This window comes from Melozone crissalis, unplaced genomic scaffold, assembly GCF_028551555.1.
Source record: "Melozone crissalis strain CALT ecotype California unplaced genomic scaffold, PUWL_Pcris_2 ptg000035l_1, whole genome shotgun sequence".
Classification (NCBI taxonomy): domain Eukaryota; kingdom Metazoa; phylum Chordata; class Aves; order Passeriformes; family Passerellidae; genus Melozone; species Melozone crissalis.
The window spans coordinates 9,537,511-9,561,575 of record NW_026535813.1 but is presented as its reverse complement, the minus strand read 5'-3'; the positions used below and the strand labels follow the sequence as shown (position 1 = coordinate 9,561,575).

Below are 24,065 nucleotides of genomic sequence, written 5' to 3'. Positions count from 1 at the left end.
ATGGGGTGTCAAAATTACTACGGATTTTTAATGGGGGCCACTGTGTTGCAGGGCAATGAACGTCCAGTTGTACCCCTGACATGGTTGGCAGATAAGCCTGTCCGGGTTCGCCAGTGGCCCCTGACTACTGAAAAGCTTACTGCCCTGCAAGAATTAGTTACAGAACAATTGCAAGCAGGACACATTGAGGAATCATTTAGTCCCTGGAACACCCCTGTTTTTGTAATAAAAAAGAAATTGGGAAAATGGAGACTCTTACATGATTTACGGCAGATAAATGCTGTAATGGCAACAATGGGAGCTTTGCAACCAGGCCTTCCTACACCCACGATGATTCCACAGGAATGGCAAATAGTTGTCATTGATCTAAAAGATTGTTTCTTCACTATTCCATTGGCTGAGCAGGACAAAGAAAAATTGGCTTTTATGGTGCCTTCTATAAATCATGCTGAACCTGATAAAAGATATCAATGGAAGGTACTCCCAATAGGCATGAAAAATTCGCCAACTATTTGTCAATGGTTTGTGGCACAGGCCTTGTCAAAAGTCCGGGAGCAATTTAAAAACTGCTACAGCTATCATTACATGGATGACATCTTGTTGGCATCTGACAACAAAGAACAGTTGTCAGCTCTTAAACAATGTGCTGTGACAAATTTGAAAGCCTTTGGTCTGATTATTGCCCCAGAGAAAGTGCAGGAACACATGCCTTGGAAATACCTAGGTATGTTGGTGACTAACACTCAAGTTATGCCTCAACCTGTAAAGTTGGACATTGATGTTAAAACTGCTACTGATGTACAGAAATTGGTTGGTTTAATAGGTTGGATTCGATCATATTTAGGCATAACTAATCATCAGATGCAGCCATTGTTTGATTTGCTCTCAGGCATCACTTCCTCCACTGATGAGAGGCAATTGACCTCAGCGGCAAAAAAGACCCTAGAAGAAGTTGAATTAGCCCTAGCACACAAATTTGTTTACAGGATAGATCCCTCTGTTGGTGTTACAGGCCAAATCTTATATCATTTGCCTTTTTATCCTGTTCTAACACTGACTAAAGAGATTCCTTTTGAAGGCAAGCAAATTTGTTCTCCTGTTCCAGTGGAAGGTATAACAGTTTTTACAGATGGGTCCGGGAAAACCGGAAAAGCAGCTGTGGCTTGGAGAAAGGATGATCACTGGGAATATCAGACAGTGATTCAGCAGGGATCTTCTCAACTGGTTGAACTTTCTGCTGTTCTTTCGGCTTTTACTTTGTTTCCTGGTTTTGTAAACATAGTTACTGATTCAATATATGTTGCCAATTTGGTTAAGCATTTAGATCAAGGCCATACATCATTGCCAGGATTTTTTGCTGAAGGCAATGCCTATGTAGACTCTTTAGTAGCTGCTGCTGCAATCAAAACTGTACCCAATGTGTTGCAGCAGGCAATTTTATCCCATCAATTTTTTCATCAGAGTGCTCAAGCTTTACAGCAGCAATTCAAATTGTCTACTGCCGAAGCAAAATCTATTCTTTCCTCTTGTCCCGACTGTCATATGACTCATGTCACTCAGTATTATGGTACCAACCCTAGAGGTCTTTCTGCATTAGAAGAATGGCAAACTGATGTTACAAAAATGCCAGAATTTGGTCGCTCTAAGTATGTTCATGTTACAGTTGATACTTTTTTTCATGCAATGGCTGCTTCAGCATTCACAGGAGAAAAAACTCAAGATGCTATTCGTCATTTTTATGATGCCTTTTCTATTCTAGGTGTTCCGTGTCACATAAAAACAGATAACGGCCCAGCATATGCTTCGCAGAAAATGCAAGCATTCTTTCGTGCTTGGGGCATTGAGCATTCAACAGGTATTCCACATGTCCCCACAGGCCAAGCAATTATTGAAAGAGCTCACGGACTTCTTAAACGTCAGGTTCAAAAACAAAAAGGGGAAATGCAACAGGAGTCACCTCAAGTCAGATTAGATAAAGCTGTTTATGTGTTAAACTTCTTGCGTCTCCTACCTGACTCACAGTTACCTCCAATCTTTTGCCATTTTTCTTCTTTGAATTCTAAGCAGCCAAATTTCCATAGAAATGTCAAGGTATGGGTCAAGGATTTGATTACTGGTATATGGTCTGGTCTAGTGGAACTAATAACCCCAGGGGAGGGGTTATGCTTGTGTTTTGACAGATAATGGTCCTCGATGGGTTCCTGCTCGCTGTGTCAAACCTTACCTAGAGCGTGCGGGAAAGGACACGATCGATGGTTCCGGAGCTGAAGCAGAACGTGCGGATGACACTGGCTAAGACCATATATCAGAACTTAAAGATGGATGAAGGACAGAAACGATTGTATTAAGAATGGGAAATTTTGTTGATGGTTGTGATTGTGATTTTGTGTGTCCCCTCTCTGCTTGGGTTTTTGCAAAGGGCCCTGCAAAAATCCATAGCAGCTGTATTTACAGTTCAAAAACAAAAAAAAGGGGGAATTGTGGAAGTGGTTAGCAGCAGGCCTGTTAGCTAAAGGAGCGAGAAGTAAGAAGAAGAAGAAGCTGATAAGGAGCTTTCTCCAAGGCCGTAACCAAGGAGATAGCGAGAAGGAAGATAAGAGCATTCTTCAGCTGGATGAAGCATTTTTAAAAAGTTAGGTGGAGTCAGAGTAACTTTTCACCAATGGCATGGTATTGAATTATTGTGGCCAATATCTAAGGTAGAAGAAGGGTAAACAACTGGAAAGTTTATAAAAGATCAGCCATTTTCACTAATAAACTGTTTCCAAGTGTTGCCAACTGAGACTGCTTGTGGTCTCTGCTTTATGTTGTGACCGCCTTGACTGCGACAGGCATCAGGCCCCCTAAGAGAAACCGCGCTCCCTTTTTTCTGGCAAACAAAACTAACCTGCCCTTGTTTTTGATGGCAGATTTCAGGAGCCTATTGGCCCTGTCAAACCAACCTGAGTTGGTACTGGCGATAGCTTGGATCTGGGAACCATCCTGCGTAATGTGGAATTTCAGGAGCCTGCCGACCATTCCAGCCATAGGCCCTGAACACAAACCTTGGCTCTTTCCCCAGGAAAATTAAACACACCATTCCTCTTTCTTGATGGCACACTGCAGGAGCAACTTGGCACTGTCAAACAAGTCTGACTTGGCACTGGTGCCAGCATAGGTCTGTGAACCATCCCCCGTAATGTGGAATTTCAGGAGCCTGCCGGCCACTCTCTGCCACAGGCGTACAAAAAAAAACACCCTCCTTTTTCCTGCAAACATAAATCACCCGCCTCGGTTCTTGATGGCAGATGGCAGGAGACACTTGGCACAGTCAAACCAGCCTGACCTGGCACTGGTGCAAGCCTAGGTCTGGGAACCATCCTGGGTAGTGTGGATTTTCAGGAACCTGCTGGCCACTCTCAGTCGCATACCCACGAATAAAAACCTCGCTCCATTTTCGTGGCAAAAAAACTCACCTGCCCCGGTTCGTGATGGTAGATTGCTGGGGCCACGTGGCCCTGTCAAACCAGCCTGAGTTGTCAGGGCTGCAAACTTGGGTCTGGGAACCATCCTGCGTACTGCAGAATTTCAGGAGCCAGCACGCCACTCTCAGCCACAGGCCCCCAAATAGAAACCTCGCCTATTTTTTCTGGCAAACAATACTAACGTTCCCTGGTTCTTGAAGGCAGATTACAGGAGCTACTTGGAACTGTCAAATTACCCCGACTTGGCACTGTCTCCAGCTTGAGACGGGAACCATCCTGCGTAAAGTGGAATTTCGGGAGCCTGCCGGCCACTCTCAGCCATAGACCCCTGAATAAAACCCTTGCTCCTTTATCCTGGCAAACACAACTCACCTGGCACGGTTCTTGATGGCAGATGGCAGGAGCCACTTGGCACTGTCAAACCAGCCTGACCTGGCACTGGTGCCAGCCTAGGTCTGGGAACCGTCCTGGGTATTGTGGATTTTCAGGAATCTTCCGGCCACTCTCAGCCGCAGGCCCGCAAACAAAAACCTCGCTCCTTTTTCATGGCAAACAACACTCACCTTCCCCGGTCCGTGATGGTAGACTGCAGGAGCCACTTGGCCCTGTCAAACCAGCCTGAGTTTTCAGGGCTGCCACCTTGGGTCTGGGAACCATCCTGTGTATTGCAAAATTTCAGGAGCCAGCCAGACACTCTGGCATCAGGCCCACAAACAGAAACCTCGCTCATTTTCCTGGAAAATGAAACTCACCTTCCCCATTTCTTGATGGCAGATTGCAGGAGTCACTTGTCACTGTCAAATTAGCCAGACTTGGCACCGGCGCAAGCTTGGGTCTGGGAACCATCCTGCGTTTTACGGAATTTCAGAAGCCAGCCAGCCACTCGAGGCACAGGTCGCCAAACAAAAACCGCGGCTCTTTACCCTGGGAAGCATAACTAACCTGCCCCGGTTCTTGATTGCAGATTGCAAGAATTACTTGGCACTGCCAAAACTAGCCCGACTTGGGACTCTTGACAGCTTGGGTCTGGAAACCATCCTGCGCAATGTGGAATTTCAGGAGCCAGCCGACTGCTCACAGCCACAGGCCCCTGAATAGAATCCTCGCCCCTTTTTCCTGGCAAAGAAAATTCACCTGCCCTGGTTTTGATGGCAGATTGCAGGAGCCAGTTGGCCCTGTCAAACCCGCCGGCTTGGTACTGGTGCCAGCTTGGGTCTGGGAACCATCCTGCGTCTTGTGGAATTTCAGGAGTCAGCCGGCCACTCCAGGCACAGGCCCCCAAACAAAAACCTCGCTCCTTTTTCCTGGCAAACAAAACTGACCGGCCCCGGTTCTTGATGGAAGATTGCAGCAGCCATGTGGCACTGTCAAACCCGTATGACTTGGCACTGGTGCCAGCTTGGGTCTGGGAGTCATCCTGCGTAAAGCGGAATTTCAGGAGCCCGCCGGCCACTCCAGCAACAGGCCCCCAAAAAGAACCTGTGCTCCTTTTTCCGGGCAAACAAAATTCACCTGCCCTGCTTCTTGATGACAGTTTACAGGGGCCGCTTGGCACTGCCCAACAACTCTGACTTGGTACTGGTGCCAGCTTGGGTCTGGGAACCATCCTGCGTATTGCAGAATTCCAGGAGTCGGCCGGCCACTCCAACCATCGGCCCCGAACACAAACCACGGCACTTTCCTTTAAAAAACTAAACTCACCATCCCTGTTTCATGATGGCAGGTTGCAGGAGCCACTTGGCACCATCAAAGCAGCCGGACTTGCCGCTGGTGCCACCTTGGGTCTGGGAACCATCCTGCGTATAGTGGAATTTCAGCAGCCAGCCGGCCAGTCCAGTCTTAGGCCTCGAACACAAACCTTGGCTCTTTCCCCTTTAAAATTATACTCACTATCACTGTTTCACGATGGCAGATTGCAGGAGCCACTTGGCACAGTAAAACAACTCTGACTTGGCACTGGTTTCGGCTTGGGTCTGGGAACCCTCCTGTGTATTGAGGAATTTCAGGAGCCAGAAGGCCACTCTCAGCCACAGGCGCCCAAAACAGAAAACGAGCTCCTTTTTTCTGGCAAACAGAACTCACCTGCCCTGGTTTGTTATGACCAGCTTGGGTCTGGAAATCATCCTGCGTATAGCGGAATTTCAGGGGCCAGCTGGCCACTCCAGCCATAGGCCCGAAACACAAACCTCGGCTCGTTACCCGTTAAAACAAATCTCACTATCCCCATTTCATGATGGCAGATTCCAGGAGCCACTTGGCACTGTCAAACGAGCCCGACGTTGCACTGGTGCCTGCTTGGGTCTGGGAACCATCTTGTGTATTGTGCAATTTCAGGAGTCCACCAGACACTCTCGGCCACAGGCCCCAAAACAAAAACCTCCCTTCTTTTTCCTGGCAAACAAAACTCACTTGCTCTGGTTCTTGATGGAAGATTCCATGACCTACTTGGCACTGTCAAACCAGCCGGAATTTGCAGTGGTGCCAGCTTGGGTCTTGTAACCATCCGGCGTATTGCGGAATTTCCGGAGCCTGTCGTTCGCTCCAGCCATAGGCACCGAACAAAAACCTCGGCTCTGTCCCCTTTAAAACGAAACGCACCATGCCCGTTTTATGATGGCCGATTGCAGGAGCCAATTGGCACTGTAAAACCAGCCCGACTTGGCACTGGTGCCCTCATGAGTGTGGGAAACATCATTCGTTATGTGGAATTTCAGGAGCAAACAGGCAACTGCCAGTGACAGGCCCCTGAATAAAATCCTCGCACCTTTTTCCTGGCAAACAAAACTGACCTACCTGGTTTCTTGACTGCAGATTGCAGGAGTCACCTGGCACTGTGAAACCAGCCCGACTTGCACTGCTGCCAGCATGGGTCTGGGTACCTTCCTGCGTCTTGTGGAATTTCTGGAGCCAGCTGGACACTCTCGGCCACAGGCCCGCAAACAAAAATCTCGCTCCTTTTTTCTGGCAAACAAAACTTACCCTCCCCAGTTCCTGATGGCAGGTTGCCGGAGCCACTTGGCGCTGTCAAACCAGTCCGACTTGGCACTGGTGCCAGCTTTGGTCTAGTGACCATCCGGCGTATTGTGGAATTTTGGGAGCCAGCCGGCCACTCCAGCCACAGGCCCCAAACACAAACCTCGGCTCTTTCCCCTTTAAAACTAAACTCACCATCACCATTTCTTGATGGCAGATTGCAGAAGCCACGTGGCACTGTCAAAGCAGCCCGCCTTAGCACTGGTGCCAGCTTGGGTCTGGCAACCATCTCGCGTAATGTGGAATTCCAGGAGCCTGCTGGCCACTCTCAGCCACAGGCCCCCGAATAAAAACCTCGCTCTATTTTCCTGGCAATCAACACTCACCTGCCCCGGTTCGTGATGGTAGATTGCAGGGGCCACTTGGCTCAGTCAAACCAGGGTGACTTGGTACTGATGGCAGCTTGCGTCTTGGAACCATCCTGCATATTGCGGAATTTCAGGAGAGACCCGGCCACTTCAGCCATAGTCCCCGAACACAATCCTCGGCTCTTTCCCCTTTAAAACTTAACTTACTATCCCCATTTCATGATGGCAGATTTAAGGAGCCACTTCGCATTTTCAAGCCAGCATGACTTGGAACTGGTGCGAACTTGGGTCTGGGAACCCTCCTGCGTATTGTTTTTTGGAGAAAAGAAGAAACTTTACAACTTCGTAAGAGTTGTTAAGCTTGGTATGCTTTTATTACTATGCGCGCTGGACGCAAGCTTCTCCAATAGGCAAGCGTACTTTTGAAGACCTCGGGTCTTCTTTTATCCCCCTTCCAAATGCATATGCATACAGTTTCACAATAAGTTCATACATATTTATTCTGCGAGACAATTAGCACTAGTTCTTTTTTATCTAAGGAATTCTTAGGTCTGGGGCAGATTGACTTTGTGGTAATTTCTGTTTTTCTTTCTCTGTCTCTTTGCTGTCTCTGGAAGGCGGCTTTTCTTTCAGCTTTGGCTCTACAGACTCTTCACCTCTTTTAGACACGTCACTTCATTTAGAATGGATCTTCGCTCTGTCTCATTCTTTCTTTTTTTAGGAAATAAGTAAATTCTTTTACTTAAGGAAAACTCTTATGACAATAAATGTTTTTTAACGCTTCACTATGTGCGCTTGACAAAGAGGTTAGTACAGCTATTCGTTGTAGCATTTTACAGTTTAAGATTAATAATGTAATAGATAATTTTAAACTTATTTCCATTAATATTAGTAAAACTACAATGGGGTGACACAACTTATTAAAGATTCTATTCGCAGTTGGTGACTACTCAAAGATTACATCTCACTAGTGATGAGCTATATTTTGGTTTTTTTTTTGTAGAACTTTGGTTATTTTTTTGTATCGTGTTGGACAGTAATTAAGGTTTTCTTTCTACTTTTTTGGATTTCTTTCAGGATTTTTGATAAGTTTTGGTGCTCAATTAATTGTTTCACTAATGTAAGGTTCATTTCAATAGGGGTAGGTGATAGTCTGTGATACGTCGTGCAATTAGTTTTAATTAGCTGGTGGGATGTCACTGGGGCTAAGTACGAAAAATTACATATTTTAACAAAATTATAAATACAGAAGTTGGAATAATTTCTACTAGACAGAATAACATCATTGCTATTAATATTTACTGCAGTACAGGCAGTCTTCAGATACACACACTTTTTTTTAGTATATACGAGTACAGTTTTCTGGTCAGTGACTGGATGAACTTTAAAGTGACAAATACTCTGTTCAGTGTTTAAACACACATCTTGAGTATTAATAGTATTGCTTTCACAAACGAATTTTATTTGTTCTTTAGTAATGCAGGATTTTAAGTTTACTCTTTGCTACTTTCTATTAATCTTTCGTGTTTACACTCTATGTTCTGAAGGATAGAGTATTGTTCTTTTATGGTTTAATTTTAGGGCAATGATGGGATGGATAACGTAAACAGTGGCATTACGTATGGTAAGCACAAAGGCAGTTGTTACATTAGAAACAGGATCATAGGTGAAATTCATTATAGTCTACTAGGATTGAAACTTCTTTTTAAAATTAATTGCATTATTTCACACAATTTTCTGAATTTTAGTTGGAAAATTACTTTCACTCTTTTCTTGTATGATCAGAGTTGCTGTTGCTTGCATCTATAACTGTGCTTGTATACAACTGATAGTTAAAGATACATTATCTTGAACTGTACTAAGTGCTTCTACTCTCAGCTTGTAGTCTTGGTCTTTGGCTGTTTCTTATTTTGACAGAACTTTTGAAATTTGCTACTGGCTAGTTCTTAATGCTAATAGAGATGACTGTAAGGGTTGCTTCAATTTTGTTAGGCTACTTGTTGCAGTGGCTAGTTTATTCATTAGTATTTTTGAATTAATTTTATTTAAAACTCTTAATTTTGTCTCTAATATGCTAGTTAGATCTTTTCTTGTTTTGTTTTTGAGGTATGCTTGTTTTTGTAACTATGTTGTTTAGCTCTTAAAAGAAGTTTTTAGGAAGGGCGAGCAGGCTGGTTGGATTTTTGAGATGTTAATTTGCATTATCAACTCTACACGTTTGAGGGACTATTCTGGATTGAATAATAGTTGTTGCTTACTCACATTCTTTACTACATAGGGGCTTACTCTATACACTTCAGGTTCAAGTTTGGGTTGAGTTTGAACTATTTGAGTCTTGGTGTGGGCTGTATAGGGTCTTGCTGTGGTAAAAGGTGTAGTGTCTTTTTTGAATTTAAATGAAAGCTTGATATCTTCTTGTGCTTAAAGGCAAGTTATTTTTACAGGTTGTATTAAGGTGAAATTACACTAGTAGTTTTATTCATTTGGGTTATTACAGATTTTTTGGCGTTCATGTACACTAGGAGAGGTTGAGACACTAATTTCATTTGGTCTCTCATAGGCTCTCTTATCATTTGGCACTCTACTTTGATTTCTTTTCTTCTAATCTCTTGAAGCGTCTACAGCTTTTGTTTTTGTTATTTTTGTTCTCTATATACTTGATCTTTATGAATTACTACAGTGGATAGGTTTAAATCTTTTATCTCAGAAGGTTTTCTCATGGATTTAGTATACTGATTAAATGCAATATACTCATTTTGCTTGAGTAAGTTTTAGTCTCAGTTCATTGTCTCTTGGCGTCACTCTTCAAGGGGTTTTTGGGTCTTTTTCACTTGAGAGTGATGAATTTAGGTGTTCTGCTCTTTGATTTTGATTGCAGTGAAGGTGGTGAGAAGCACTTGGAACGGTCTCTCTCACTGTGGTTCTAAGGTCTTTTCTGTAAGAGACTTAACATATACATAATTTTTAGGTTGTATGTTATGTACTGGCTCATCTAATTTTCGGCTCTGAGTTTTAGCTACATGTTTCTCAATTTCTTTGAGCTGTTTGTTTAAGGCCACTATGTAGGTGGCTAGTGTTACTTCTCTAATATGGGTGGATACTCTTTTTTGTATTCTATATGGTCTTCTATAGAGTATTTCAAAAGGGCTTAACTTTTCTTTAGCTCGAGGTTTTGTTCGAATTCTCAATAGTGCTAGTGGAAGAGCTTAGGGCTAAGGTAGATTAGCTTTTTGCTCTAGTCTTATGATTTGCTGTTTAATCAAATGATTCATTTTCTTTACTTGGTCGCTTGATTGGGGGCGGTATGGGGTGTGAAGTTCTCAGTCTATGCTCAGGTGGCTACTAATCTGTTGCACTATTTTGGAAATGAAATGTGATCTATCTGAGGATATTGTGGCTGGAACTCTGAAGCGTGGTATTATTTCTTGTAATAATACTCTGGTCACTTCTCTAGCTTTGACAGTTCTGGTGGGGAACGCTTCTGGCTACTCTGAAAATGTGTCTGTCAATATTAGCAAATATTGATACCCCCCTTTCCTTGGGAGTTCTGAAAAGTCAATTTGCTACTGTTGTCTAGGCTTATGGCTTCTCTTAATTTGACTGAGTTTTGGTCTGGGGGTATTTTTGGGGTTAGTCTGGAGGCAAAGATCACACTGTTGGGTCACTTGAGTAATAGTGGCATATAAATTTTTAGCAACAATTCTTTCAATTAGGTATGTGTATAGGGCATTTATTCTCTAGTGCGTTTTTTGGCGTTCTTTTCTTACTAGTGCCTACAATAGATGGGAAGGGATTACTAGTTTCTTTTCAATGGTAGCTCACTCTTTTTGGTTATACGTCTTTTTTTGATCTTCAATTAATTTCTTATCTCTTTTGTTGTATTTTGGCTTACTTTCAAGGGAGATTTATCTGTCTGGAATAAGGACTCTTTCAGTAGCTACTTCACTTTTTGCTGCTTCTTTTGCCTCTCTATTTGCTAGCTCATTTCTTTCTTCTAATTCTGAGCTCACTTTTTGGTGTGCTTTAATGTGCATAATTGTTACTTTTTCAGGCAGCTGAACTGCTTTTAGTAGCTTGATTATCTCTTGTGCATGTTTGATGTTCTTTTTTTGTGAGGTAAGCAGTCTCTTCTCTTTTTAGATGGCTTCCTGTGGATGTACAACTTTGAATGCGTACTTTGAGTTTGTGTAGATGTTTATTCTCTTTTTTTTTTGCTCTTTTTAGGGCTTGGGTCAGGGCAATTATTTTAGCTTTCTGCGCGGAGGTACTTGTTGGTAAGGGTCTAGACTCGATTACTTCTCTGCAGGTGGTCACTGCATACTTAGCATGTTGCTTCTCATTGGTAACATAGCTGCTCTTGTCAGTGAATTAGGTCTCTGCATCATCTAGAGGGGTATTTTTTAAGTCTGGGCGGCTGGAGTAGGTAGCTTCAATGGTCTCTAGGCAGTCATGGTGTACTGCTTCTCTTTGGTTTCTACTGAGAAAGGAAGTTGGGTTGACAATATTAGTCACGACGATTTCTGCATCATCTTACTCTACTATGATGGCTTGGTATTTTAGAAATTTCTGTGGTGAAAGCTAGTGGCTACTCTTTACTTTTAGTACTGCAGATACTGTGTGGGACACTAGTACAGTCAATTTTTGTACTAGGGTAAACTTGTGTGCTTCTTGAATGTTCAGCACAACTGCTGCTACAGCTCTGAGGCAACCTGGCTATTCTTTGGCTGTTGCATCTAGATGCTTAGAGAGGTAAGCAACTGCTTTCTGGTATGGGCTCAAGTCTCGAGCTAGTATTCTCAGGGCAATTCTTTGTTTTTCATGGGAAAATAGGAAGAATGGTTTACTCACATCTGGAAGTCTCAAAGCTGGAGCTGACATGAGAGCATTCTTCAGCTGGTGAAAGGCTCGTGTTGCTTCTTTTGTCTACTGGAGATCTCTGCTTCTATCGGCAATCAGGGTATAGAGGGGTCTGACAAGCAGTCTATAATTATAAACTCATAGCTGGCACTATCCTGCCATGCCTAAGAAGGCTCGGAGCTCTTTTATGGTCTGGGGTTTTGGGGTTTGGCATATGGCTTCTTTGCGAGCTTACCTTAGAGTCTGTTGCTTAGCACTTACTTCGTACTTCAGGTAGATTACTTTCTGTTTCACTACTTGTGCCTTTTTCTTTGATACCCTGTATCTTTGGAGTCTTAGGAAATTCAAAAGGCTTACTGTCTAGGCCACACATGCTTCTTTCGTTCGAGTGGTTACTAGAAGGTCATCTACATACTGCAAAAGCTTTCTTTCTTCTTGTGGAGCTTCTCAGGACTCTAGATCTTTTGCAAGTTGCTCTCTGAACAAAGTAGGGGAATTTTTTTAGCTTTGGGGTAGTCTGGTCTATGTGAGCTGGGTTTTGCGCTCACTTTTAGGGCTTTTTCATTCGAATGCAAAAATTTTTTGACTGGCTTCATGGATGGGGAGGCAAAAGAAGGCATCTTTTAAATCTAAAACAGTAAACTAGGTTAGCTTAGGTGTTAGGCAAGTTAATAAAGTGTATGGATTGGCTACTACTGGATACAGATCTTCTGTTATTTTATTGACAGCTCTCAAATCTTGTACTATCTGGTATGACTCATCAGATTTCTGAACAGGTAAAATGGGAGTACTGAAATTAGATTAGCATTCTTTCAGTAATCTTAACTGCAGAAAATTTTCGATTATTGGGCTGATTTTTTCTCTATCTTCTTTCTTTAGGGGGTACTGCTTGATTCTCACTGGTTGCGCCTCCTTTTTGAGTTTGATTACTATGGGGGAGGCATTTTTCGCTCTCTTTGGCACATCAGAGGCTTACACTCTAGGAAATACTTGACTTAGTATTTCTTCATCAATTTTTTCTTTAACGCTAATAGCTGTCAGAGTTAAACTTAATACTTCTATGTACTTTTGATCATTTACCTCTAGAGTAATTTCTTCATTTTTGAATGTAATGGTTGCTTGTAATTGTTCTAATAAATCTCTCTCTAAGAGTGCTCTTGGTGAATTAGGCATGTACAAGAATTTATGAATACTCTATTGTTTTCTCAATTTATACTTCAAAGGTTTACAAAAATATGCCCTTTCAGACTGGCTAGTTGCCTTCTGCACTACAACATAATCATTTTCTACAGGTACTAAAGCTTTATTTAAGACTGAATATGTAGATCTTGTGTCAACAAAAAATTCTACACTTTTCTTTTCTTTTTTCAGCCTCATTCTTATAACCAGTGGATCTGCTTCAGTTGTCTTGTATGTGTGCAGCCATCTGTTGGTCACTCTTTCTTCGTTCTGGGCATTGGCTTTTCTAGTGACCAATTCTTTTGCAGATTGCACACTGGTTCCTGCCCAGCCGAGGTGGTCTTTGTCTCGGCGGTCTTTGGTTGCATTTCTTCTGCTTTTCTTCTTGTACTACTGCCACTAACTTTTTCATTTTTTGTTTATATTTTTCTTTTCGGTTACTAAATACTCTCTAGGCTTCTTCTAACAAGGCTTCAAGATTTTTCTTATCTGGTCTCTGAACTTTCTGAAGTTTATGCCTGATATCTTTAGCAGACTGCTTTAAAAATGAATTAACTAGTTGATTTATCCCTATCTCAGACTCTGGATCTAATGATGTATGACGACGCATAGCATCTCTTAAATGCTCTAGAAATTTAGATGGAGTCTCAGAAGGCCCCTGCTTAAGGGAATATAAGGCAGACTAGTTTATGGTTTTTGGAATAGCTCTTTCTACCTTTGTTGCTATCTACTTTTGATACTCTGTTAATTTCTTTACTTCTGCTGACACATTAGGATCTCATTCTGGGTCTCGGAGGGGGAAATGTTCTTTTACATCTAGCTGTGTGGCTTTACAGTAATCTTTTGCTAAATTCTCTGCTGTCTTTAAGATCAGCTGTTTCTCTGTTTCAGTGAAAGCATCTAGTAGTAGCTGGATGTCAGCTCAGTCTGGATTGTGTTGTTTGATAACATATCGTAGGCGTTTGGCAGTGAGTATTGGGTCAACACGATAATTCTTCGCAATCTTTTCTCATGCTTCTAAATCAAGGGTGGTAAATGGCACTTTAATCATTAATTTGGCCTCTTCTGGTCTCACTGCCTGTCGCAGAGGGGCTTGTAGCACTACTTGACTCTTAGTTCTAGATGCAACTGGACTCCCACGGGTAGGGCGGGTTCTAGTAGATGTGCCTTCTCCACCTGAGTCTTCTTCTTTTTTGGGGAAGTTAACTTTTTTTTCATCTTCAGTTTCAGCCTCAACCTCCCCAGCTTCCCCCCCTCGGGGAGGAGCTGGAGGAGCTTTTACTCACTCAAATGTGTCTCGTTCCTGCTCTTCAGAACGATAGACTTTATCTGATTTCATACACTGTTGTCTTATACTGCATGCTGAACAACAGCGTTTGATTTGCTCTCTCTTTGCTTTGTTATCTTTTTCAAGGGCTAAGACTAGTGGGTCTGAGGGTGATTTAATCTCACAGTTTTTTTGCCACTCTTGGTGATTTCTTAAAACAAAAAACATATCAGCATATGAGACTTCATTTCATTTACTTCCTTGTCTTAAAAACAACATTAACTGCAGTAAAGTATTATAGTCTAGGGTTCTAGTGGGTGGCTACCTTGCTCTGTCCCCTAACTTGTATAAGGGCCACTAGCGTGTGCAATACTGGATTAGATCTTTTTTATTCTCAGAGCCCCCCCGGCTAGTGACTTCTTTCTAGTGGGCTAAGATGCACTCTAAGGGGCTGGCCCGTGGAACTTCCTTGCTCTGGTTAGTTCCCATTATTTCTTTCTTGCTTTATCTCGCTTCTACTTAAACTTCTTTTCACAGGACTTCACAGTAGCTTCTCAGTCTTCTTCCCACACACTCTAAGTGGTAGGTACCAGATGCGATTTCTCACACAGAAGCTTTAAGATCTTAGACTCTGAATTAGCTTGATCAGAAACTTCTAATCTACACTTGGGGCACGTGCCCTGTCGCTTGTTAGAACAGCAATACCAGCGTTTCCCACAAACTATGCACTGTAATAATACCCACGCAGCGTGCCAGCCTTTTGATGTACTAAAGGCTACTCGAAATTTCTCGCAAAGGCAAGCTATTCTATTTATTACAGGGAGCTCTAAATCTTCTACGGCAAGTTGTTCTCAGTCTAGACTTACAAGAGTGCCAGCTGAAGTCTGGTAGAGCCCCTCTAAATGAACTCGTTTGTCTCTCCTATCTATCTAATAATCTACCGGATTAACAAACTCCCAGAGGTTGAGTCTAAACTACTGAGGCAGAGGAACCCCTTGGGTTCGTCTAGCCACGGTGAAAGCATGCACAACCTACACTACAATTTACCACCTTTATTCAATAAACGTCTTCACCTACACTTTTCCACAGTTTACTCTGTTTTCTCTGTCGGGCGCTCCCCGCCCCCACAGCTTGCCCCGGCCGGTGTTTACTCAGCCTCTCCAGTGGCGGGTAGGATTCCCCCCCCGTGCAGCCTGTTTCGGCTGGAGTTTACTCAGCCTCTCCAGCGGCGGGTAGGACCTCCCCCCCCGCGCAAGAGAGCACTATGGCTCTACTCTCTTTTATACAACATACACTTTATACACTTGCACAATTACAAATACAGCGTGCTGATCACTCAATGCAACATATAGCAACACAGTGTCCGGACACCACTCACACACACACAAAAAAAGAAAACATACGCGGGTTCAGCTCTGCCCTGTCAGAACAATGAACTCCAATACACGCATACACGGGTTCACCCAGCTCACCCCAGAGCTGCTGGCGGTTCTGCTCTATCAGAATGATGAATTCTGTCTTTAATACAGCTGCTCTATCAGCTGAACCCAGACGTCTCTGGGTGATTCACTCTCTTGCTCTCCTTCCTCCCCCCCTGGGGGCCCCTCAGTACATACCGTATCTTCCTCCACAGGCCAGCAGTTCCTTGTCTGTCCCAGCAGGAGGCAAGCCGAGAAGAGTGGAGCGCCACCAGGAAAATCCCGGGGCGCGCCTAGGAGTCCGTCGGTCTCCCCCCTGCCCCTGCGGGGACAGAGATGGAGACAGAAAGTATCTCCTTGTCCTAACTGGCTCGCCAAGAATGTTTTGCGGAGAAAAGAAGAAACTTCACAACTTCGTAAAAGTTGTAAAGCTCGGTATGCTTTTATTACAACGCGCGCTGGACGCAAGCTTCTCCAATAGGCAAGCGTACTTTTGAAGACCTCGGGTCTTCTTTTATCCCCCTTCCAAATGCATATGCATACAGTTTCACAAGAAGTTCATACATATTTATTCTGCGAGACAATTAACACTAGTTCTTTTTTATCTAAGGAATTCTTATGTCTGGGGCAGATTGACTTTGTGGTAATTTCTGTTTTTCTTTCTCTGTCTCTTTGCTGTCTCTGGAATGCGGCTTTTCTTTCAGCTTTGGCTCTACAGACTCTTCACCTCTTTTAGACAGTTCACTTAATACAGAATAGATCTTCACTCAGTCTCATTATTGTGGAATTTCAGGAGCCAGCAAGCAACTCCAGGCATAGCTCCCGTACAGAAATCTCGCTCCTTTTTTCTGGCAAACAAAACTCACCTGCCCCGGTTCCTGATGGCAGATTGCAGGAGCCACTTGGCACTGTCAAACCAGCCTGACTTGGCACTGATGCCAGCTTGGGTCTAGTAACCATCCGGCGTATTGTGGAATTTCAGGAGCCTGCCAGCAACTCTCAGCCACAGGCCCCCGAGTAAAAACCTCGCTCCTTATTCCATTCAAACAAAACTAACCTCCCCCAGTTCTTGATGGCAGATTGCAGGAGCCACTTGGCACTGTCAAACCAGCCCAACTTGGCACTGGTTTCAGCTTGGGTCTGGGTACCGTCCTGCATATTGCTGAATTCCACGAGCCAGCCGGCAACTACAGCCATAGGCCCTGAAAAAAACCACGGCTTTTCCTTTTTAAAACAAAACTCACTATCCCCGTTTCATCATGGCAGATTGCAGGAGCCACTTGGCACTGTCAAGCCATGCCGACTTGGCACTGGTGCCAGTTTTAATCAGTAAACCATCCTGTGTATTGTGGAATTTCAGGAGCTAGCCATCCACTTTTGGCCACAAGTCGACAAGCAAAAACCTAGCTCCTTGTTCCTGGCAAAAAAAACTCACCTGTCCCGGTTCTTAATGGCAGATTGCAGGAGCCAGTTGGCCCTGTTAAACCCGCCGGCTTGGTACTGGTGGTAGCTTGGGTCTGGGAACCATCCTGCGCCTTGTGGAATTTCAGGAGTCAGCCGGCCACTCCAGGCACAGACCCCAAAACAAAAACCTCGCTCCTTTTTCCTGGCAAGCAAAACTTACCTGCCCCGGTTCTTCATGGCCAGCTTGGGTCTGGAAACTATCCAGCGTATAGTGGAATTTCAGGAGCCAGCCGGCCACTCCAGCCACAGGCCCCCACAAAGAAAGTTTGCTCCTTTTTCCTGGCAAAAAAAACTGACCTGCCCCGGTTCTTGATGGAAGATTGCAGCAGCCACGTGGCACTGTCAAACCCGTATGAATTGGCACTGGTGCAAGCTTGGGTCTGGGAACCATCCTGCGTATTGCAGAATTCCAGGAGCACGCCGGCCACTCCAACCATCGGCCCCGAACACAAACCACGGCACTTTCCTTTAAAAAACTAAACTCTCCACCCCTGTTTCATGATGGCAAATTGCAGGAGCCACTTGGCACCATCAAAGCAGCTGGACTGGGCACTGGTGCCACCTTGGGTCTGGGAACCATCCTGCGTATAGTGGAAGTTCAGCAGCCAGCCGGCCAGTCCAGCCATAGGCCCCAAACACAAACCTCGGCTCCTTCCCCTTTAAAACTATACTCACCATCCCCGTTTCATGATGGCCGATTGCAGGAGCCAATTTGCACTGTAAAACCAGCCTGACTTGGCACTGGTGCCCTCATGAGCTTGGGAAACATCATTCGTTATGTGGAATTTCAGGAGCAAACGGGAAACTGCCAGCGACAGGCCCCTGAAGAAAATCCTCGCACCTTTTTCCTGGCAAACAAAACTGATCTACCTGGTTTCTTGACTGCAGATTGCAGGAGTCACCTGGCACTGTGAAACCAGCCCGACTTGCACTGGTGCCAGCATGGGTCTGGGTACCTTCCTGCGTATTGTGGAATTTCTGGAGCCAGCCGGACACTCTTGGCCGCAGGCCCCCAAAAAAAAATCTCGCTCCTTTTTTCTGGCAAACAAAACTCACCTGCCCCGGTTCCTGATGGCAGATTGCAGGAGCCTCTTGGCACTGCCAAACCAGCCTGACTTGGCACTGGTGCCAGCTTGGGTCTAGTAACCATCCGACGTATTGTGGAATTTCAGGAGCCAGCAAGCAACTTCAGGCATAGCTCCCGTACAGAAACCTCGCTCCTTTTTTCCTGGCAAAAAAAACTCACCATCCCCATTTCTTGATGGATGATTGCAGCAGCCACTTGGCATTGTCAAACCAGCCCAACCTGGCGCTGGGCCCAGCTTGGGTCTTGTAACCATCTGGCGTATTGTGGAATTTCAAGAGCCAGCCGGCCTCTCCAGCCACAGGTCCCCGAGTAAAAACCTCGCTCCTTATTCCATTCAAACAAAACTGATCAGCCCTGTTTCTTGATGGCAGATTGCAGGAGCCACTTGGCACTGTCAAACCAGCCCGACTTGGCACTGGTGCCTGCTTGGGTCTGGGCACCATCCTGCATATTGCTGAATTCCACGAGCCAGCCGGCAACTACAGCCATAGGCCCTGAAAAAAACCACGGCTTTTCCTTTTTAAAACTAAACTCACTATCCCCGTTTCATCATGGCAGATTGCAGGAGCCACTTGTCACTGTCAAACCATTCCGACTTGGCACTGGTTCCAGCTTTGACTAGGAAACCATCCTGTGTATTGTGGAATTTCAGGAGTCAGCTGGCCACTCCAGGCACAGGCCCCCAAACAAAAACCTCGCTCCTTTTTCCTGGCATACAAAACTGACCTGCCTCGGTTCTTGATGGAAGATTGCAGCAGCCACGTGGCACTGTCAAACCAGCCCGACTTGGCACTGGTGCCAGCTTGGGTCTTGGAATCATCCTGCGTATAGCGGAATTTAAGGAGCCCGCCGGCCACTCCAACCAATGGCCCCCCAAAAAAAACTTTTCTCCTTTTTCCTGGCAAAAAGAACTCACCTGTCCCGGTTCTTAATGGCAGTTTACAGGAGTTGCTTGGCACTGCCAAACGACTCTGACTTGGTACTGGTTCCAGCTTGGGTCTGGGAACCATCCTGCATATTGTGGAAATTCAGGAGCCAGCCAGCCACTCGCAGCCACAGGCCTCGGAACAGAAACCTCGCCCTTTTTTCTGGAAAACAAAACTCACCTGCCCTGGTTTTGATGGCAGATTGCACGAGCCACTTGGGACTGTCAAACCAGCCCGACTTGGTACTGGCGCCAGCTTGGGACTGGGAACCATCCTGCGTATTGTGGATTTTCATGGGCCAGCCGGACACTCTTGCATCAGGCCCCCGAACAAAAATCTGTATCCTTTCTCCTGGCAAACAAAACTCACCTGCCCCGGTTCTTTATGGCAGATTGCAAGAGCCACTTGGCACTTTCTACTTGCCAGACTAGCCATAGGCCCCGAACACAAATTTCGGCTCTTTCCCCTGGAAAACTAAACTCACCATCCCCGTTTCTTGATGTCAGATTGCAGGAGACAATTGGTACTGTCAAACGAGTCTGAGTTGGTACTGGCACTAGCTTGCGTCTTGGAACCATCCTGCATACTGCGCAATTTCAGGAGCCAGCCAGCCACTCTCGGCCACAGGTCCCCAAACAAAAACCTCGCTCCTTTTTCCTAGCAAAAAAAACATCACCGTCATTGTTTTTTGAGGCAGATTGCAAGAGCCACTTGGCACTGTCAAACAAGTCTGACTGGGCACTGGTGCCAGCTTGGGCTTGGGAACCATCCTGCGTATTGTGGAATTTCATGAGCCAACCTGGAACTCTCGGCCTCCGGCCCCCAAACAAAACCTCGCTCCTTTTTCTTGGCAAACGAAACTAACCTGCCTTGTTTCTTGATGGCTGATTGCAGGAGTGACTTGGCACTGCCAAAACTAGCCCGACTTGGCACTGGTGCCAGCTTGGGTCTGGGAACCATCCTGCGTATTGCGGAATTTACGAAGCCGCTCAGCCACTGTCAGCCACAGGCCCCGGAACAGAAACATCTCCCCATTTTCCTGGCAAAGAAAACTCACCTGCCCTGGTTTTGATGGCAGATTGCAGGAGCGACTTGGCCCTGTCAAACCAGCCCGACTTGGTTCTGGTGCCAGCTTGGGTCTGGGAATCATCCTGCGTATTGCGGACTTTGAGGAGCCAGCCTGACACTCCGGCTTCAGGGACCCAAACAGAAAACTCTCTCCATTTTCCTGGAAAAAAAAACCTCACTTACCCTGGTTCTTGATGGCAGATTGCAGGAGCCCATTTGCACTGTCAAACCAGCCTGAGTTTGTACTGATGCCAGCTTGGGTGTGGGAACCATCCTGCGTACTGCGGTATTTCAGGAGCCGGCCAGCCACCCTCAGCCTGAGCCCCTGAATAGAAACCTCGCCCCTTTTTTTCTGGCAAACAAAGCTAACCTGCCCTTGTATTTGATGGCAGATTGCAGGAACCACTTGTCATTGTCAAACCAGCCCGACTTGGTTCTGGTGCCAGCTTGGATCTGGGAACCATCCTGCGTATTGTGGATTTGAGGAGCCAGCCTGACACTACGGCATCAGGGCCCCGAGCAGAAACCTCTCTCCTTTTTCCTGGCAAAAAACCTCAGCATCCCCGTATCTTGAGGCAGATTGCAAGACCCACTTGGCACTGGAAAATCAGCCTGACTTGGCACTGGTGCAAGCTTTGACCAGGAAACCATCCTGTATATTGAGGAATTTCAGGAGCCAGCCGGCCACTTGAGGCACAGGTCACCAAACAAAAACCTCACCCCTTTTTCTGACAAACAAAACTCACCTTCTCGGGTTCCTGATGGCAGATTGCAGGAGCCACTTGGCACTGCCAAACCAGCCCGACTTGGCACTAGTGCCAGCTTGGGTCTAGTAACCATCCAGCGTATTGTGGAATTTCGGGAGCCTGTCAGCAACTCTCAGCCACAGGCCCCGGAGTAAAAACCTCGCTCCTCATTCCATTCAAACAAAACTGATCAGCCCTGTTTCTTGATAGCAGATTGCAGGAGCCACTTGGCACTGTAAAAGCAGACATACTTCGCACTGGTGCCAGCTTGGGTCTGGGAACCATCCTGCGCCTTGTGGAATTTCAGGAGCCAGCCGGCCACTCCAGTAACAGGCCCCCAAACAGAAACCTTGCTCCTTTTTCCTGGCAAAAAAAACTGACCTGCCCCGGTTCTTGATGGAAGATTGCAGCAGGTACGTGGCACTGTCAAATCTGTATGACTTGGCACTGGTGCCAGCTTGGGTCTGGGAATCATCCTGCGTATAGCGGAATTTCAGGAGCCCGCCGGCCACTCCAGCCACAGGCCCCCAAAAAGAAACTTTGCTCCTTTTACCTGGCAAACAAAACTCACCTGCCCTGCTTCTTGATGGCAGCTTACAGGGGCCGCTTGGCACTGCCAAACGACTCTGACTTGGTACTGGTGCCAGCTTGGGTCTGGGAACCATCCTGCGTATAGTGGAATTTCAGCAGCCAGCCGGCAAGTCCAGCCTTAGGCCTCGAACACAAACCTCGGCTCTTTCCCCTTTAAAACTATACTCACCATCACCGTTTCATGATGGAAGATTGCAGGAGCCACATGGCACCGTAAAACCACTCTGACTTGGCACTGGTGTCGGCTTGGGTCTGGGAACCCTCCTGTGTATTGAGGAATTTCAGGAGCCAGAAGGCCACTCTCAGCCACAGGTGCCCAAAACAAAAAACGAGCTCCTTTTTTCTGGCAAACAGAACTCACCTGCCCCGATTCCTAATGACCAGCTTGGGTCTGGAAATCATCCTGCATAGAGCGGAATTTCAGGAGCCAGCTGGCCACTCCAGCCATAGGCCCGAAACACAAACCTCGGCTCGTTACCCGTTAAAACAAATCTAAGTATCCCCGTTTCATGATGGCAGATTCCCGGAGCCACTTGGCACTGTCAAACCAGCCCGACGTTGCACTGGTGCCTGCTTGGGTCTGAAGCCATTCATTACAATGAACAGTAGTTTCTGAGAAAGAAAAGAATTAAAAGACCTGAGGAATAAAAGAATTAAAAGACACTCTATCAAGGGAAACACAGAAGTTAATAAATAACCTAAAATACATTGTTTGGGAAAACCGTGATTAGATAAGTTAATAAATAATCTAAAATACACTCACAAAAGAAACTTTGGAGTTAGAATATTTGAAGAAGCGAAAGTAGAAGCCAAAAAGTTAAGGTGACCTGCCAAGCCGTCAGAATCAAGCCAAGTGCAACAGTGATTTCTGCCAAGTCATGGAAAAACATGCCAAGGATGACAGGAAAATGCCCAAATTAGGAGAAGCTTAAAATTTAACCAAGGAAGACCAAGAGTTCCCGGAAGACTCCGCCTATATTCCTACCTGCCTATGAATATGCATGTAATAAATGATGTAATTCTTGTTCAAAATTGTATAAAAACCTGCTTTTGTTGTACCTAATTCAGAAATCCACTTGGTGATTTGTGGGATCTCAGTCTCTCAGAACTGGGGTGCAGGGTGAACCAGACTACCCCTGGGGGGCTCGGGAGTCCTGGAATGTTGCCAGAAATGTCTGGTGGCTGGACTTTGATCCCACATGGGAGATGACATCAGTATGAGGACGGGAGGATTTCACTGGGGTGAATGGTGAAGGGATAAGTTAATTGGAGTGTGAGATACAGGGTTTAAGATCCCTGTACAGGGGGGTCTAGAGAGGCAAGATGGAGGTATTGGGGCGTGCCCTTCTCCTTCTTCTTCTTCCTCTAGGCCTCCATCTTCTGTGGTGATGTTGGCACTCCAGGATTGGACCTTACTAGGGGAACACTGGTTAATATGGGTAGAGGGTATTGGAGAAAAATGATAAATATTGTATACGTAACTCCGAGTATAAAGATAGGTGGCTGCCCCAGGGGCTCTCAGTGTGTGCCCATGGCTGACTGCTGAGCAGAACTCTGTCAGGCCAAGAGAAAATCTTTTAGATAAGCAATTAATAAACACCGAGACCGAGAACAATTCTGAAGCTTCCTCTCGTCCTTTCGAACCCCGGGGGCCCAAGGCCATCTTTGGGCTTTTCCCAGACCATCTAAACAGCACCAAAATCCAACAGTGATTTCTCCAACGCGTTGTCAATAAATACCTCCTGCCTATAGACCTCAAATCTAGTCTCTGGGCAGCTTATTATCGCCTTTTGGGGCAAAATTCGGCATCAGGTCTGGGAACCATCTTGTGTGTTGTGGAATTTCAGGAGCCAGCCAGACACTCTCGGCCACAGGCCCCAAAACTAAAACCTCCCTCCTTTTTCCTGGCAAACAAAACTCACTTGCTCTGTTTCTTGATGGAAGATTCCATGACCCACTTGGCACTGTCAAACCAGCCGGAATTTGCAGTGGTGCCAGCTTGGGTCTAGTAGCCATCCGGCGTATTGCGGAATTTCCGGAGCCAGTCGTCCGCTCCAACCATAGGCGCCGAACAAAAACCTCGGCTCTGTCCCCTTTAAAACTAAACGCACCATCCCCGTTTCATGATGGCCAATACAGGAGCCAATTGGCACTATAAAACCAGCCCGACTCGGCACTGGTGCCCTCATGAGTGTGGGAAACATCATTCGTTATGTGGAATTTCAGGAGCAAACGGGCAACTGCCAGCGACAGGCCCCCGAATAAAATCCTCGCACCTTTTTCCTGGCAAACAAAACTGACCTACCTGGTTTCTTGACTGCAGATTGCAGGAGTCACCCGGCACTGTGAAACCAATCCGACTTGCACTGGTGCCAGCATGGGTCTGGGTACCTTCCTGCGTATAACGGAATTTCTGGAGCCAGCCGGACACTCTCGGCCACAGGTCCCCAAACAAAAACCTCGCTCCTTTTTTCTGGCAAAAAAAACTCACCTGCCCCGGTTCCTGATGGCAGATTGCAGGAGCCACGTGGCACTGTCAAACCAGCCCGACTTGGCACTGGTGCCTGCTTGGGTCTGGGCACCGTCCTGCATATTGCTGAATTCCACGAGCCAGCCGGCAACTACAGCCATAGGCCCTGAAAAAACCCACGGCTTTT

The 24,065-nt window shown here is 45.8% G+C and overlaps 1 protein-coding gene across 1 annotated transcript in view; it reads left to right on the top strand.

Moving 5' to 3' along the window:
• Positions 1–24,065, top strand: part of LOC128941423 (CBP80/20-dependent translation initiation factor-like) — a 487,587-nt gene that overhangs the window by 242,139 nt on the left and 221,383 nt on the right. The gene's annotated exons all lie outside the window — the stretch shown is intronic.